This window comes from Odontomachus brunneus, unplaced genomic scaffold (assembly GCF_010583005.1).
Source record: "Odontomachus brunneus isolate Ranch 3 - 2012 unplaced genomic scaffold, Obru_v1 Obru_scaffold_091, whole genome shotgun sequence".
Lineage (NCBI taxonomy): Eukaryota > Metazoa > Arthropoda > Insecta > Hymenoptera > Formicidae > Odontomachus > Odontomachus brunneus.
In genome coordinates, this window is record NW_022639541.1 from 883914 (window position 1) to 899339 (window position 15426).

General features: G+C 44.0%; 1 protein-coding gene and 1 long non-coding RNA gene across 10 annotated transcripts in view; one reads left to right on the forward strand and one right to left on the reverse strand.

The window, feature by feature from the left end:
• The window catches only part of LOC116848194 (transcription factor Sp9-like), a 131998-nt gene that overhangs the window by 97872 nt on the left and 18700 nt on the right, over positions 1-15426 (forward strand). The gene's annotated exons all lie outside the window — the stretch shown is intronic.
• Positions 1-15426, reverse strand: part of LOC116848199 — a 126564-nt gene that overhangs the window by 2384 nt on the left and 108754 nt on the right. For all 3 annotated transcript variants that reach the window (XR_004378924.1, XR_004378923.1, XR_004378925.1), the window contains one exon: positions 804-1094. This is a non-coding gene — a long non-coding RNA (uncharacterized LOC116848199). The remainder of the gene's footprint in view (positions 1-803; positions 1095-15426) is intronic.

The following is a 15426-nucleotide window of genomic DNA, read 5'->3' on the forward strand; positions in this document are numbered from 1 at the left end:
CTCCGCGTACGCTCGCTCGCGTTCGTTCGTTCGTTCGTTCGTTCGTTCGTTCGTTCGCTCGCTCGCTCGACACCTCGAGGCTTTAACGTGCGCGACCGGCCAATTCGAGAGGTAAAGTGGAGGACGATTATTAACGACTCTCGCCGCGATTCTCCGTTTAAGGGAATGTTAGATACCGACATGTTTCCGTAGCTTGCACTGTTTTCCTATTTGCTCGCGGAGAATTGGTCATGATTATGCAAGAATAAGCCAACCCACGTCAAGTGCGTCTCGAGAAAAATGAAAATTTCATACATGAGTTGGAAAGTATAGACTGCACTGAGGTTCTTCGCAATCCTTCAGGAAGTCAAGCACGGTCAATTTTCTTCTCTTCAGGAATATTTATTGACAAGCTTAACTCTTAATACTAGGTAAGACGCAACTAGAATAAAAAATAGCGCGACTAATAGAAAATAAAAAAATGTTTCTTATTTCATTTTGGGCACTTATAAAGCTTGGATCTTTTTTGTATTATGTAAAAAGACGTATGAACTGCCAATTGGTAACTCAAAAATCAATTTCGTAGATTTAATCATATTCTTGCATAACTATGACCAACTGCAAATACTTTTACGGCGTGAAAGTACGAATTGAAGGGCATCCCTGTTATATCGAAAACAAAGTTCTTTATTTATACAAAAACTTTCCTTCAGTGCATTGACATGTGCCCATCAAATACATCGACATTTGTACTTTCACTCTGTAAGAGCCTCTGCAATTCCAGACGGAAAATATTGTAGTAAAAATTGCAACAACGAACGCACCTCTTTCTCCCCTTTCTCCGGGACGCTCACGGCACAAAGGGAGAGTCGCCTGCAAATTTTCAGAGTCGTCGACGGGCACACGCGCGCACGTTCCTTGCTCTCGGCATATATCGAGTGATATCGATATCGCGATAGCGACCGCCCACATTATTCCTGGCCGATCGCCCTAGGTACAATCGTTCAATCGTACGGTATCGCACGAGAACAGGGCGAACCGGTGAATAATATCCCCGTCGACGCGCGATTACTCCAACGTAGACCGGCGGCGTCGTCGTGCTCCTCCTCGTCGTGCTGAAAAATTACAGACCGACCGTTAAACAATCGCGATGACGTTTCTTGCTTTATGAATTCTCAAACGGGCTCTCCGGCGTAACGGCACTTATCGTCGATACCGGCTCGCGTGCGTAAATACAGGACACTTTCTTTTTTCTTCTTCCCTAAATCGGCGTGCGATTACCTGCATATGTAGCCCTTTATTCTTTTCTTTCTTCCTACTCTCGCGAAAATGCTGAGAGCGATTGTCGAGCGAATGTCAGAGAAAATGAGAGTAACGTTATCCGACGTAGTGACCATTTTCCACGGAAAAAACGCGCCGACTCGATAAATTGCCGCGAGTAGACGACAGTGAAGACAGAACGCACCTGTTGTGCGGTTTTTCGCGCTTTTATACGCGCGAGTAATCGTTAGCAAGAGCCGCCAGGGCGCTTGTTGAAAGAGCACGATGAATGACGGGCACCTAGGAAGCACGGCGGGACGCGAGACGCCTCTACCCTTTATCCGATCGTGCCGGCCTCTCGACGCTCGGCTCGAGGGTAAAAGGGCGCCACCGCAGGGTGCCGTCACCCCCGCGGCGACCAAACCAAAACACCGACGGCTGGACGCGCCCGGTGTCGACCGCGATGATTTATTGGTCCTACAATCGCGCTTCTTATCGCTCGCGATTTCGATCTTTTGGGCGGGAAGATTGAGAGGGAGGGATGATTTCACGAAAAGAAGCTTCGGACGAAGTTCACGTCGACGAGGTTCCCGTCTCGATCTCGGAACGAGACCCATCTGCGTCAATTAATACCTGGTATTTAAGTCCAGGTTTTACTTCTCTATTTGATTTCATTTTATTTCATCTTCTGTTAACCATTTCTTAGCTTTCTCCTAAGACTCCGCTATCTAAAATTTCTCATAACCCTGCGGGCTTTCAATGCTTACAAATCTCTTGGGTTGTTCGGAAAGTCTATTTTCAAGCAAAATTCAAATGACAAATTTTTTTAGTTAAAAATAAATTTAATCTGTAATATATGCAGTATTTCGAGTGCACGTCCTACAACATTTCATATTTTTATCTTTCGAGTACTTTCATAATTCTTCTCTTATAGAAGCCGTAATTTTTTTCGGTTAGTCCAAGTTATTTTTTAAGCGTTTCAAAAAAATATAGCTCATACACTGAGAAAAAAATTTACTAAATTTCAAAAAACATTTGTTTGGATAGTACTGTGAAGATATTTGTTTAAATTAAATAATTATTTTCTAAAATTAAAGAAACAAATTTATATTTAAAACTTCTTTATTTAATTTTAGAAAATAACTTAATTTAAACAAATATCTTCACAGTACTATCCAAACAAACGTTTTTTGAAATTTAGTAAATTTTTTTCTCAGGGTACTATTAAGAGAGTTCTGCAGCTATTGCAATAAGTACTAATCGGAGGATAGAATATTACATTGGGTGAATACGATGGATGATGCAAAACATCCAAAACTCCAGCAATTTTAGCCGGGTCTGCCAAGAAGTATGACATCTGGCGTTATCGTGATGAAAAATAACATTTTTCCGATTGACTAATTTCCAAGCGCTGCTTGTCGATTTCTGCCTTTGATTAATTTAGTTGCGAACAGTACTTGTCCGAATTGATAGATTGGTCGTTCCGTAGCTCATAGCTATACCATGAGCTCATAGTCTCACAATTATATTATGAATTTATAATAGCTCTTAGTTATGCTATGAACTTTTAATAGCTCATAGTTATACTCTAAGCTCATAGTAACACATAAATATATTATGAGCTCATAATAGCTCTTAGTTATGCTATGAACTTATAGTAGCTCATACACATTTGACACATCACACTGAACTAACTCCTAAAATCTGCATTTGAATGCTATCCATAGAGAAATTTGTACTCTCCTAAAATGAATCAGTCAAACAAAACTGAAAACAATGAATATACACTGATTGCAATTATAAGTATAGCATTGAAAGTGCTCAGTGCTATACTCATAACTGATATCAGTGACTATTCACTGATTCACTTTAAGAGAGTACGGATTTTTCGGATAACTTAATAAATTTATGTTAGTTACCGCTAACTTTTCAATTAATTTGGAACTCAAACGAGACGCTGACAATGGCGTTTCGCGAAATTGATAAGAAATCTAAATGGATCACTTCCTCCGTGGAGTTCAAAGGTTTAATGGAAAATTGGGTGAATAAAAAACATTGCCCATTCTTAAAGAGATCTGGATTTCTTGCAGCTGATAACGGAACTTTGCTAAAATGAAAAATTATAGCCAGATATAATAAAAATAACAATGATGTCAAAATGACGAGAAAACGGTTTAAAAAAAAACTCACTTCTCATTCACGATTCAATTACTTTCTCGTCACTTTGATGTCATCGTGATTTTCTATTCTGCTAACGTGCCAATACACGCGCCGAATATTTTTCGTACAACGTCCGCAGTGTATCAATCACGTTCCGCGTTTAACTCTTTAACTCCAATTATTTTAATATTAAGATCTCCATTTGAAACGACGTTAACCCTTCAGTTACCGCTGCACGTCATTTGCATTTATACGAAAAAGGACCAATCGTCGCGCTCTGGAACGTCGTTCACGCGCGTCTCTTCATCCCGCGATTTCCAGCGGGAGTGCCGTCGCATCGAGCTGTTCTGCTCAAATAAGAAGAAAGAGAGAGAGGAAGGAAGAATTGAAAAACGCTCGCGTGACGAACATTCGACGCGTCCCTATACACGGTACACGCTCTATTCCCTTGGCCGGCCATATTTAGCGTCGTTTCTTTCGAGCAATTTAAACCTCTTCTCTCTCTCGCGTTCGCGCGCGCGCGCGTGGAACGTCGGCCCTTCCGGGATCCGCGCGATGACTTCCGGCATATTCTGCGCCGGGGCCCGCGCGATTTTCCTCTCAGCGGATACGGCGTACAGTCACATCCTTTCGCAGCCGCTGCAACGTGCCACCTCGTCGCCCGCACCTTCTGGACGACCGCCTCGGGTGCCACACACAAATACACATACATACGTTGCGTGAGGCTCGCGTGCGAAAGAGGAACCAACGAGTTTCGAGTAATGGCCGGGATAATTGCGCGGCGTATTATTACAGCGGAATGCGGCGGATTCGATATTAAATCGAGCGAACGCCGCGCTCGCGGGAGGAACGTGTGTACGCCGCGCCTGTCTGCTTGCGTTGCTTGCTTGCTTGCCTGCCTGCCTGCTTGCTTGCTTGCTTGCTTACTTGCTTGCTTGCCTGTCTTTCTTTCTTTCTCTTGCGACGATCGGCGACGCGCGTAATCGTTCTCCCTAACCGATCCTTATCCTCGCTTACGCGTCGAGCCGCTAACTCGAGAGGATATATCGCGTTTTAGAAGCGCCAATAAAAGCGTGCTTGCTGGCGTAATCGTTACGCGTAATGATACTTGACCCCGCGCGTGCCCTCATGGCGCGGGGGGGCTACCCCTCGTGGTCGCGCTCGAAAATGATTTCGCGTCACGCCGACGCCGTGAATTGTTTCGACGAGACGAGAGAGAGAGAGAAAGAGAGAAGGCGAGCCGAGCGGCGGGATGACAGCTGTGTATTGCGTATCTATTAATATTTCTCGAAGGAACAGAAACGAATATACTCGTCAAGTCGGAAATAAATAAGTGTGTGATGACTCCGTTCGTCTTCTCGTCTCTCCTTCTCTCTCGCTCCGACTGCGACTGTCTGTCTACATACACCGCGTAATAAATTACAGAACTAAGAGGAGCTTATTTAAGTAACGAGGCGTACGTGATTAATGAGTTGATGTTGTATCGATAACTCATCACGCTTTATAAACGACGAGTCGAATGAAACGTCTGACGGCAGTTTAAGGACTATGACTCGTAGCTTCGGCGCGCATTTAGCACTTAATGCAATCGTCCGCGTTTCCCGTCTCTCACGCCGACGTCGCGCAAGTGAGTATCGCGTTGAGATTTGTTACTTGTGTATCTCGAGTCTCACAGTCTCTTCATCAATGGCCATCACATGAGCTCGAGGAGCACCTAAGCGAAAAGTTTCGCGAATTGGGCCCTTGTTAACAACTGGCCTGAAACTTGTCTCATATGAAACTTTTATTCTGAGTGAGATCCAAGTTTTTCCGTTGAATTGTAATACATGTGACATTTGTATCTATAATTCCACTGAGAAACTTTCATCTAATTCTGAATTCATATATGAGTACACTAAGAGGAAAAAAATAGCTAAACAATAATAAATATTTCTAGAGGGTAAAATACCAGATTATTGATCTTCTTCTTAGTCATTGACATTCTAGAAAAAGAAGAGTTTCCCTTACGACCAGTGACAAGTGTTCAGTTTTCGTTATAAAGTTCTCTCTTGGAATAACGGAGTATAAGTAAGAAGTTTAACTGTAATATGTTGGATTACAAGGAAAACCAGGTTTTTCTCTGATACGTTGATAACTAAAGGGATGTCAATAATTGGTTGTTTTATCCTATCATATCTTGAAACAAGTGTCAAGGAACGACCATCAATACGGGTCTTAGAAATGTCGTGCATCGTTATGGAAAAAACAAAATGAGAGAAGATTAACAGAAACCTAAGTCCACATAGAGCGTGCAAGTCGAGCCTGATCCTGATCGTCGGCGTACCTGATTGACAAAGGTCTCACTCGATCTCGGATCCTGGCGGAGCAAGACAGCGGTCGCCTGTCGAGAGGAAAGCACGGAAAATAGACACGGCGGCTTGCCTCGCCTCTATTTTCACGGAATCGATGTTGATCCGGTGCTGACGCCGTGCGAGAACCCGCGCAGTGGCGGATCTAGATCGTATCGAGGATATCTTACGTAGTCGCACATAACGAGAGAACGCCGCGGAGAAACCGGATCGGCTCACAGCGTACGAGAGCCTGGTCGCGCCGGTCAACGGGACGCGACTTGGATTTTCCACGTTTCACTCGCACAACCGCGTTTCTCGCCGTCCAGATAATTTGCATTTCGGTATCGCCTATCGCGCCGCGCCAGATAGCCGGAGGTGACGAATTATCCTCTCCGCGCATTGCGTAACAACCCGCTTGTCGTCGTCGTCGGAACCGGTACCGTTAGATTTACGGATCGAACAACGTTCTCTCTGCCCTTCCTCTTTCTCTCTCTCTCTCTCTCTCTCTCTCTCTCTCTCTCTCTCTCTCTCTCTCTTGCTCTCTCACATGTTCCATTCGTACGAGACACACATAGCCGCGGTTGAATTAGGAAAACGAAGTCCCACCCGCGAAAGGACTACCACCATGTTCCTGCGCTACGGAGGATTTATGACGCGTCCTCGAAAATCGAGGGAACGCCGCTCTCGCCGCTCGTTTATGAATTTTTATGCGGCGGCGAGAGCAGCGGAGGGATTCATAGCTTTCCATGTTTAGCTGCTTATTTACGAAGCTCTCTATCATCGAGGATTGCTGCACCACCGTCGAGAGTCAACATCCTCTCCCTCTCCATCTCTTTCTCTCTCTTTCTTTCTCTATGCTCCTTTCCCTCAATATTTAATTTCATTCAACGACGCAAGGAAACTCCACTCGATACCACGATGTACTCAAACGTTACGAAATATTCAACGTAATCATATTATGGAACTCCGATCTCTTAGAGTTCGATCTATTCGCGTTAACACGATAAATATACACCCTGCATATTCTTCCTCCCAAACAGACTTTATCACGTAAGACAATCGGTACTGGAAATTTCACGAATTTTTTAATTATATACTTATAACATAAAAATTGTGTGTGTATTGGATTAAAAATTATACTTACATTATAAAAATCAAGTTTACATTATCAAAATCAAGTACAAAGTCTATCTGGGTAATATAATCATAATGCCGGCTTGCTTCTCCATCCGCGAGATTCCGGCACGACTCTTCGAGCACGATCGACTTGCGTTAGCGTACGTTAAACGCGCCCCACACATGTATCACGGGCAGAAACGAACGGCGTAACTCACCGACAGTCGGCGATTACTCAAACTTCCGTCGTCGACGATAAAATCGCCGAGAGACGCGACGGTAAGCGTCCACTCGCGTGTTCGCGAGCATTACCGCGCTTCTCGGCAACGCCGTCTCCGATCGCTCGCGATCTTTCCGCGACGGCGACCGCGATATACATGTATGTGTATGTATATATATGCATGTCCAGGGACAGTTTCCACGATAATTATATAAGTTGACAGTTTTAGATAGTTGGCAGTTTTTATGACTATTGTGAAAAACATCATGACACACACACACACACACACACACACACACATATAATGGCAGTTGTGACAACTATGTTAAAAATCATCTTTATATCAATATAGAGATGTATATGTTACTGATTTTATGTGAAATTCTGGTATTGTATACTATATAGAAAATATCTAGACATTTTACAGAATGTCTATCAATTTTTATATATAATATTTAATTTCATATATAATGCCTAGGTATTTTACATAATACTGGATTTCTCACTTTGCCGGTGGCAAAAAATGATAGAATCAAAAAATTTTTATTTTTTAATTTCCTATTGAGAAATGATAACGTATTTGACATTTTTTGCATTTATAAATACAGACTTTCCCTAAAAAATCTCTTTTAGACAATTTTTGGCACCAAAGATGAAAAGAACGCATTTTGATACGATAATATACTAATTTTCGTATAATTTGAAGTTGAAGTTTGGACAGTGGACAGAAAATTTTAATTTTTTCTGACAACTTTGAGATATTCTAGCTCAAAAGGAATGCATTTCTGGATATGTTGATATGAAAAAAATTTCCTTATTTTAATATGCCCTGTATAAAATATGCTCCTTGATTTTTCCCTATCAATTTCGGGATACCTTATATATATTTATATATTTATGCAGCTTGTTGATGCATACCCCAAGACAGCCGGCGAGTCAATCGCGGTTTGAGATCTCCCACGACTCCCACGACCTGGTTCGCTCCTTCATTCCAAATCGCGAAACAATAAATCCGGGGTCACCCTCTTCACGAGGCACTCATAGCTCCGGGGATGATGTCCCCTTCCGCCTCCGGGGGGAAGCCTAATATGTCACAGTCTGTTGCAGCGCGCCCCGCTACGAGAACAACAGGGGCCACCCTCGTTTTCGGGGTCGACTCGCGATTAGATGCGCTCCTAATGGAGCGATTCAATAGCGACGATCTGATAAACCGATCCCGGAGCCAAACGCTCCCCGCTCGAATCGAATTAAATCGCGATGCTCGATCGGGATGAATTTTCGCGACGGTCGAGTCGACGACGAGGATGACCGTCGTGTTGTCTCATCTCGTCGGAATGAATTAATAAATTCAGCCGTGAACGACGTTGCGAATCATCGACGAGATGGATGAGCGGTGTACGGGCAGCGACGAGGTGATGAGACATGCTCGACGAATCATTCGCCGACGTTTCGCTTATGGAGTCGTCGGGACAAATCGTTTGCATAATTTCGGGAGGCGCGATCCGCCGCGAGATAGGAAGGACGAGCGGCCGGCCGGCTCGCCGGGCGTGGGGTATCGCGGATCTGTGCCGTGCGCGAGGCCACGATGAAGCAATAAATTTCACCAAGTTGGCGCGGAAGACACGCGAACCATTTTGTTCGAGATCCGGACGACGACGACCGGTCGGCTCTCGTGTACACCGCTCACCCCTCCCCGCTGCACGTAAATGCTCGTTCTCGCGATATTGGCTGCGTGGCCGCGGATACTAAAAGCAGGACGAGCGCGATCCAAGTGCGCCGATAATTCCGCCGCGATACATCGATACCTCCGATTTGTAACTTGCTGGATACGTCAAAAGATTTCCGACGGCTAATTACGACCCGTGCACGTTCACGGATCGAACGTGTGCCGACTGCTGTCGGCTAAAAAGTTGTCAGTCGTTTTTGCGTTGAATTTTGTTGAACATATGATTGAAATAATTTAATATTCGATAATAAAGAGTGCAGATAAACTTAACTCCATTTTATGGCATTCGAAATCTTAAATTATTTCTTGATAAAATTGATGGATAGATTAAAGATCAAAGTGATACACCTTTCACCATTCAGGAAAAAATTACCCAAAAAGATAAGTATTCTGTCAAAATAAATAGTACCGTTAGGATCCTTATAGGAAACGTAAGAATAGATTATATTATAAATAAGAAATGGGAAGGGAAATGAAAGTTTTTATCAATAAAATAATATTGGGTTATAAATATGCTAATAGTGCTTCATAATTTAGGGTGACTACCAAGCTTCGTTTAATCGTCGATTAATTCCATTGTAACTAGCAGAATTAGCTAATAGCTACTTGCCCATCACAATGGAATTATTGGCGGTTGACTCGCGAACCGACGATTATTCGCGCTACGTATCGCGAGAACTATGAATAGTCACCACCGGTTATTCATCTGGGTTGATTCATCCTTTTAAAAGATAAACGTCATCAGCATATACCGCTCTATTAAGCGTAGAACGCTAATTGCGATGCTATGTTACTCGGTGTGTAACATCAATGTAGAAAAATACGAAGATATCTGAAATTACGATCTTTTTGTCTTTCTCTGTTTCTGTTCTAACAGACAACGTGAGAAATATTTTTAACGCCACTGAGTCGGGTTTAATAACACGGTGACGTGCGTGTCGGGTAAATTTTATCGCTTCGTCGACGGCGCCATTAAAGGTATTTTTCACATCACGTCAGTTACACACGCTCACACAGGCGCGATAGCGAACTTTCCCCAAGTATGCGTACACATTCTCCACGGCTCTATTTTTTTCCTTCTTAATACCTGTACAAATTTTCGTATATTTTTCTCCCTCGCGGTCGATCGTACTCAACGATTCGGAAAGTCGCGTCATCCGGTCTTAATTGAATTACGCAAATTTTACGCGTCTCACACCTCTTTGCTCTTTTAATGACGCATCTCGGAACGTACGAATTGAAAAGTGCACCCAGCATCCTCCCTCCCCAACCAAAAAAAAAAAAAGGAAAAAGAAGAACGAACGAAGCGTCCTACGCCGGCAAGCGCTAACGAGATAGAAAGCGCCGGTTCTCCCCGAGCACGAATTACACGCGCGACGATTATAGGTATTACGCGCATGTACCGATCGTAAAGCGTCTCGTTGCCGGCCGCCAAAGGAGAGGAAGAGGAGAGGACCGTTTAATTCTGCCCTCGCTTTAACCCGCCTCGCGATCGCGCCGCGCAAAATCCCGCCGTGTTCGGTCGTTCGCGTACGAGCGCTGCGATAATGCAACAAGACGTTAATCCGAGAAAGAAAGAGAGAGAGGGAGAAGGAGAAATAGAAAGAATTCTAAACTCTCCGCTCTCGCACCAAATTGCGAATATTTCGAACCGGGGAAGACAGGAAGAATTTCAAACTCTCCGCTCTCACGCTGCGTTGCGAATATCTCGAACTAATAAGGAAAAAAAGTGAGAAAGTCAAAGAGTCAGAGAGAGAGAGCGAAGGGGGAAGGGGAAGCGCAACTTCGAACGGTAAAAGAATCGATGATGCCAGGTATCGAGCGCTCGAGCACGTTGTTCTCTTTCATTCTGCGTCACACGCAAGCGAGCCGCAACGTGGCTCCGCGTCTCGCGATCTATTCCGATGATCTTTGCGTTAACCCCGTGACATTAACGTCTAAACATCGCTTGCAGATCCTATTATACCGCTGGTCGACCGAGCGACCTGTCGGTCGCGGAGCTCCATGCGCTACTCCCGGCGCTAATAACGATACAATACCGGCAACACGCTCGTTTGATGAATTATGAATCAATAGTACAAACGCTACAAACGTTCCAAACGTTAGAAATATATTATTACATGGAATGCCGATTTCCAGCCAGAAATAACTCGAATAGTTCCCGACCGTCCGGCTACTACCGGGTGTATAAAGGTGCAATTTCGTCGAGACGTGTCTAGAGTCGCTACCACGAAGTGGATTTACAACCCCCATCGTCGTACTGTGCGTTAAACGTGGCTATAGTCACCTGCTTAAACATGACAGCTCTATGGAAATCTCGCATCAGAGTTCACCGAGAGAGTAAAACCAAGCGCTGCCGGAAATCTTCACTGAATCGTTATTTCTGTCTTCTATTGCGCGTAATCGCGCTACGTAGAGTCATGATGGTGAAAAAAAAAACTAACTCCGTTGTGACCAGCAAATAGCTATTGGCCAATCCTGCTAGTTACAACAGAATTAATCGACAATTAAATTAATCGAAGCTTGGTAAAAGTTATTCTAAATTGATAGTATTAGCATTTATAATTCGTATTATTTTATTTATAAAGATTTTCACCCCATTTCTTGCGACATTTCTTGTAAGGATCCTAATAAAACCATTTATTTTGATAGAATATGTATCTTTTTGGGTCATTTTCTCCTAAATAGTTATGCGCATCATTGACCTTTGATATTCATAAAACTTTAATCTACTCGTGAATAGCTACAATTTTATCAAAAAATAATTTAAGATTTCGAATGCTGCAAAATGGGGCTAAACACTTCTTTGATCCTAAATTGGTTATTCACTGCGACTCCAATAATAAACTAAGAATAAAAAATTAAAAAATAAAATTATTTCTAAAACATTTCAAATATTGTATCAAAATTATATGAAAAATCAATATATGTTCTATTCAATTTTAATGTAAAATGAAGACCAGAAAAAATTACGGGGAAACTACGGAGTTCGTCACTTAGAATCGTACGTTTGAAGCATTACACTTTTAGCCGGAAGCCATAATCATTTCGTGGAGTCGGGCTAGATCCAGTTAGATCCAAAGAAATATTCTATGGGGGTGTCGCAGGTGCGCGACCTACGCGTCCCCTCGTCGCGAATCGTCGCGAGACTTCGCGAGTTCTCGAGCTATTTGCGGGCTTACGATCTCACGGACCATGTGTCTTTTTGCTCGGAATATTATAGCGCCGGCGAAGGTAGAGAAAGAGAGAAAGGAAAGAGAAGAAGACAAGAGAGGACAAGAGAGTAGGAGAGCGCGGCTCCCCGAGATTGGATCTTTAACCGCTTTACTTTAGCGGCAGCTGCGTCGGAGCGAGATGAACGGGTTCACGTGGTCGTCTGCCAAAGGTGATTTAGTGGCCGGTTTGTTGCCGTAACGCCGTCGGTAACACGTCGCCCCGTTCGAAGGCGGCCCGCTCGCTATATTACACGGCGTAGACGCGAGAGGATTCCGCCGCCGAGCGGTCGTCCGCTGCTAAATTACCTTCGTCGGCTCTCTCTTCCTCCTTCCCTTATCCTCGCAGCTCGACCCCGCGCAGCGCTTTTGTTTATCCTGCCGAACGACCCCGATAAGCCGGCGATAAAATCGTAAAATGTCCGAAAGAGAGAAACGCGGAGGATCGCGTATCACGATGCGCCGCAGACCAGTCGCGCGTCAGATGCGTATCTACTGCGGTTTCTAAACGCGACCTGCCACGCCGGTGGTCGCGATTAGACGCCAATCTCGTCGGCATCAGCGACGATGATGATTGGCGACGAGCCGACGACGACAACGGTGACCGCGGCGCAGAAAGCAGGTGCGCCTGTGGCCAGCACCGGTGATCATATCATCGTACCTGCGAGAGAGGGAAACGGTGGTAGTACGTCGTGTAAAAGACTTGGTCCCTCCCTCAAATTTTCGCGTACACACCTCTTTTTCTCGCAATCTCGCAGAACGCGCGGAAAAAATAGAGTGGAATAACATCATATTCTAAGATACAAACACATAAGGTCAAGTATCACACAATAAAGTTAGGTAGGAACTGGTACTTTTACTCTTACGTACTCACCCTGTATATTCTATGTTAAAATGATTTGACTCTACACGAAAAGAACAGCATGGTTGGCCTACGCATAAATCTGGTTATGTCAATCAGATTCAATATTGGATCTGGTGTCACAAGACACCAGTAATCTGGTTGACACGAACAGATTTATGTGTAAGCCAAACATGGTGTTTCTCTCATATATGTTTAAAAAGTTGTATTTAAAGACCAAAATAATAAGAATATTCAGGTATTTATGTACTATTTGCTTTATATACGCTATTAATAAACTCGTCACAGGCCGGTCGCGAAGGTGCGCTTCCTCGAACTATCGCGAGAGTATCTGTTTTTATGTTCCTCGTAGCCAAAAATGCGAAAACGAACATTATCATTTAAATTGTACGTACAGAATGCGGTGAAACCCGCTTCGCTGCGCGGTAAAGTGTTGATTTCCCGGGAGCATCTTCTTCGCGGCGAACTCGTCGATTCTCGAGAGTCGAGCGTGGACGATGGTCGCACGGCGAATCGCCGTCTTCCTCAAGGCCGGCGAGCACTGTCGTTCAGGTGCTCGTTATCACTCCGAAGAGCGCGCCCCGCAGATTTACTCCGAAGCGCGCCGCGGGTCTCTTTATGACTTTTTAAGTGAACGTAAATATTTGCAGGTGCAAGAAGCCGGCCGCACGAAGGAGAAAGACGTTCCTCTTGTCGGCTCTACCGACTGAGAGATATCCGGCTCGTAATCGCGCGAAACGCGGTCGCGTATCGGACGTCGTCCGGCTTCAATGTAACCTTTCGTCGTAAAAGAGCCACTCACGGCGATCATCACAAGCGAGCCGCCCGAACGTAAATTTATCGGCTCGCGTGAACGCGATTACGCTGCGCCGCGCGAATTTCGCGCCGCGGCACTTTCGCGTCGTCGGTCGCGGCACGCTACTTAGCGTCTCGTAAAATGCTCCCGCGTCTAAATTACGGCAGCTTCGCGTATCGCGTATCCCGGAGATGCGCCGAATAAGCAATATCGTCTGGCAGCAGGTGAGATGCCTGCGCCAGCAAGGGGAAGAAGGGCGGCGTGTGTGGTCGCGAGAGAGGATCTCCTCTCTTCCTGTCTTATCAGTCGTCTCTCTCTCTCTCTCTCTCTCTCCCCGCATAGAAATTTCCCAAGATTTTGCCAGACACATCACAAATTCCGATTAGAATTCCTAACTTGCCTCAACATTAGTTATTCATTAAAATATCAATTAAAAATAAAATCAAAAATAAAAAAATAAAATTTTGTAAATTTTTTAAATATTTTACTGACAATAAACACTACTGACGTGACTGATTTTGATTGACACCTATTCTATTCTCTTCAGTTTTTTATAAGAAAAAATATGGTAATATTCGCTTTTCTGTCTTAGTTTGCCTACTGAAGAGCATCAAAGTTAGAGAAAAAACATTTTCTTATATTGTGCAAAGTAAAGATGAAAGATCTCATCAAGTAAATTCTAAATATATATATTTTTATATATCTGTAGTTTATAGTTCATAAGATACAAGATGTCATAGGTCAATTATTTATATGTATATATATAAATATATATTAATAGGTTATTTTGCATTAGTCAGAGTGCACCACGAGGAAATGAATCCATTCGACGAGATGTTTTGTTTGAGCTATTGCTTGGTATAAGTTATAAAGAAAGGTTTTTTTTTAACTGTAGCGCCTTCCGATGGACAAACTAAAGTATCCTCTAGCACAGGCAAACTACATTTCTTCTCATAAAAAACTGAAAGGTATGGAATGGATGCGAATCAAAATTGCTCTGGTTATGTCGGTAGTGTTTATTATAAGTAATAAAATTATATGGAAAGTCTACGTATAATTTGTTCAATTCTTATATAAAATAAAAACCAGAAAAACAATATTGAGGAAATTGCGGACTTTGAACATGAACTTGATTCCAACTAAGAGATTGTGTTCCAAGAAATTTTCTTTTTCCTAAATCGCGAAGTTTCGCGTGACAGATTAGACAACAACGTGACCTCCAGAGCTGGAACACATACAGCTCACCACCCACACGCTCACACGTGTTCGCAGCACGAACGTGGAGCAACGGGCGAAAAACGATCTCGACAGCCTCGTACATGCTGCCATGAATTATTTAAAACCGCGCGCGTGTACGTCGCACCGAACAGGCAGGCACAGTTCGTCTTCGAAATTCAGATCACGAACCGTGAACGTGGGAGAGTGGGTGTGCGCATGTAATTACCTCGTCGCGCTCATCGACGCGCGATGCCGTCAAATACTAAGACGACGACGACGCGCCCTTGCCTATTTCGTCGTCGTCGGAAAATCGCCGCCGCCGCCACCACGACGTTCCATTCTAACCAAAGAAATCGCTTCCTAAACAATTGAAATCGCGAACACGCTCCGATCGAGTGTACCGCGAAGCATTTCCCTTCGTAATGATGATGCGATAACTGGAAATTCGCGACGGGGAGAGACCTCCTTCGTGGGAAAATCGCTTCCGAGCCGACTACCTTGCGAATATTTCACGCAGAAGGCAATGCCGAACGCAACGACGTCAAAG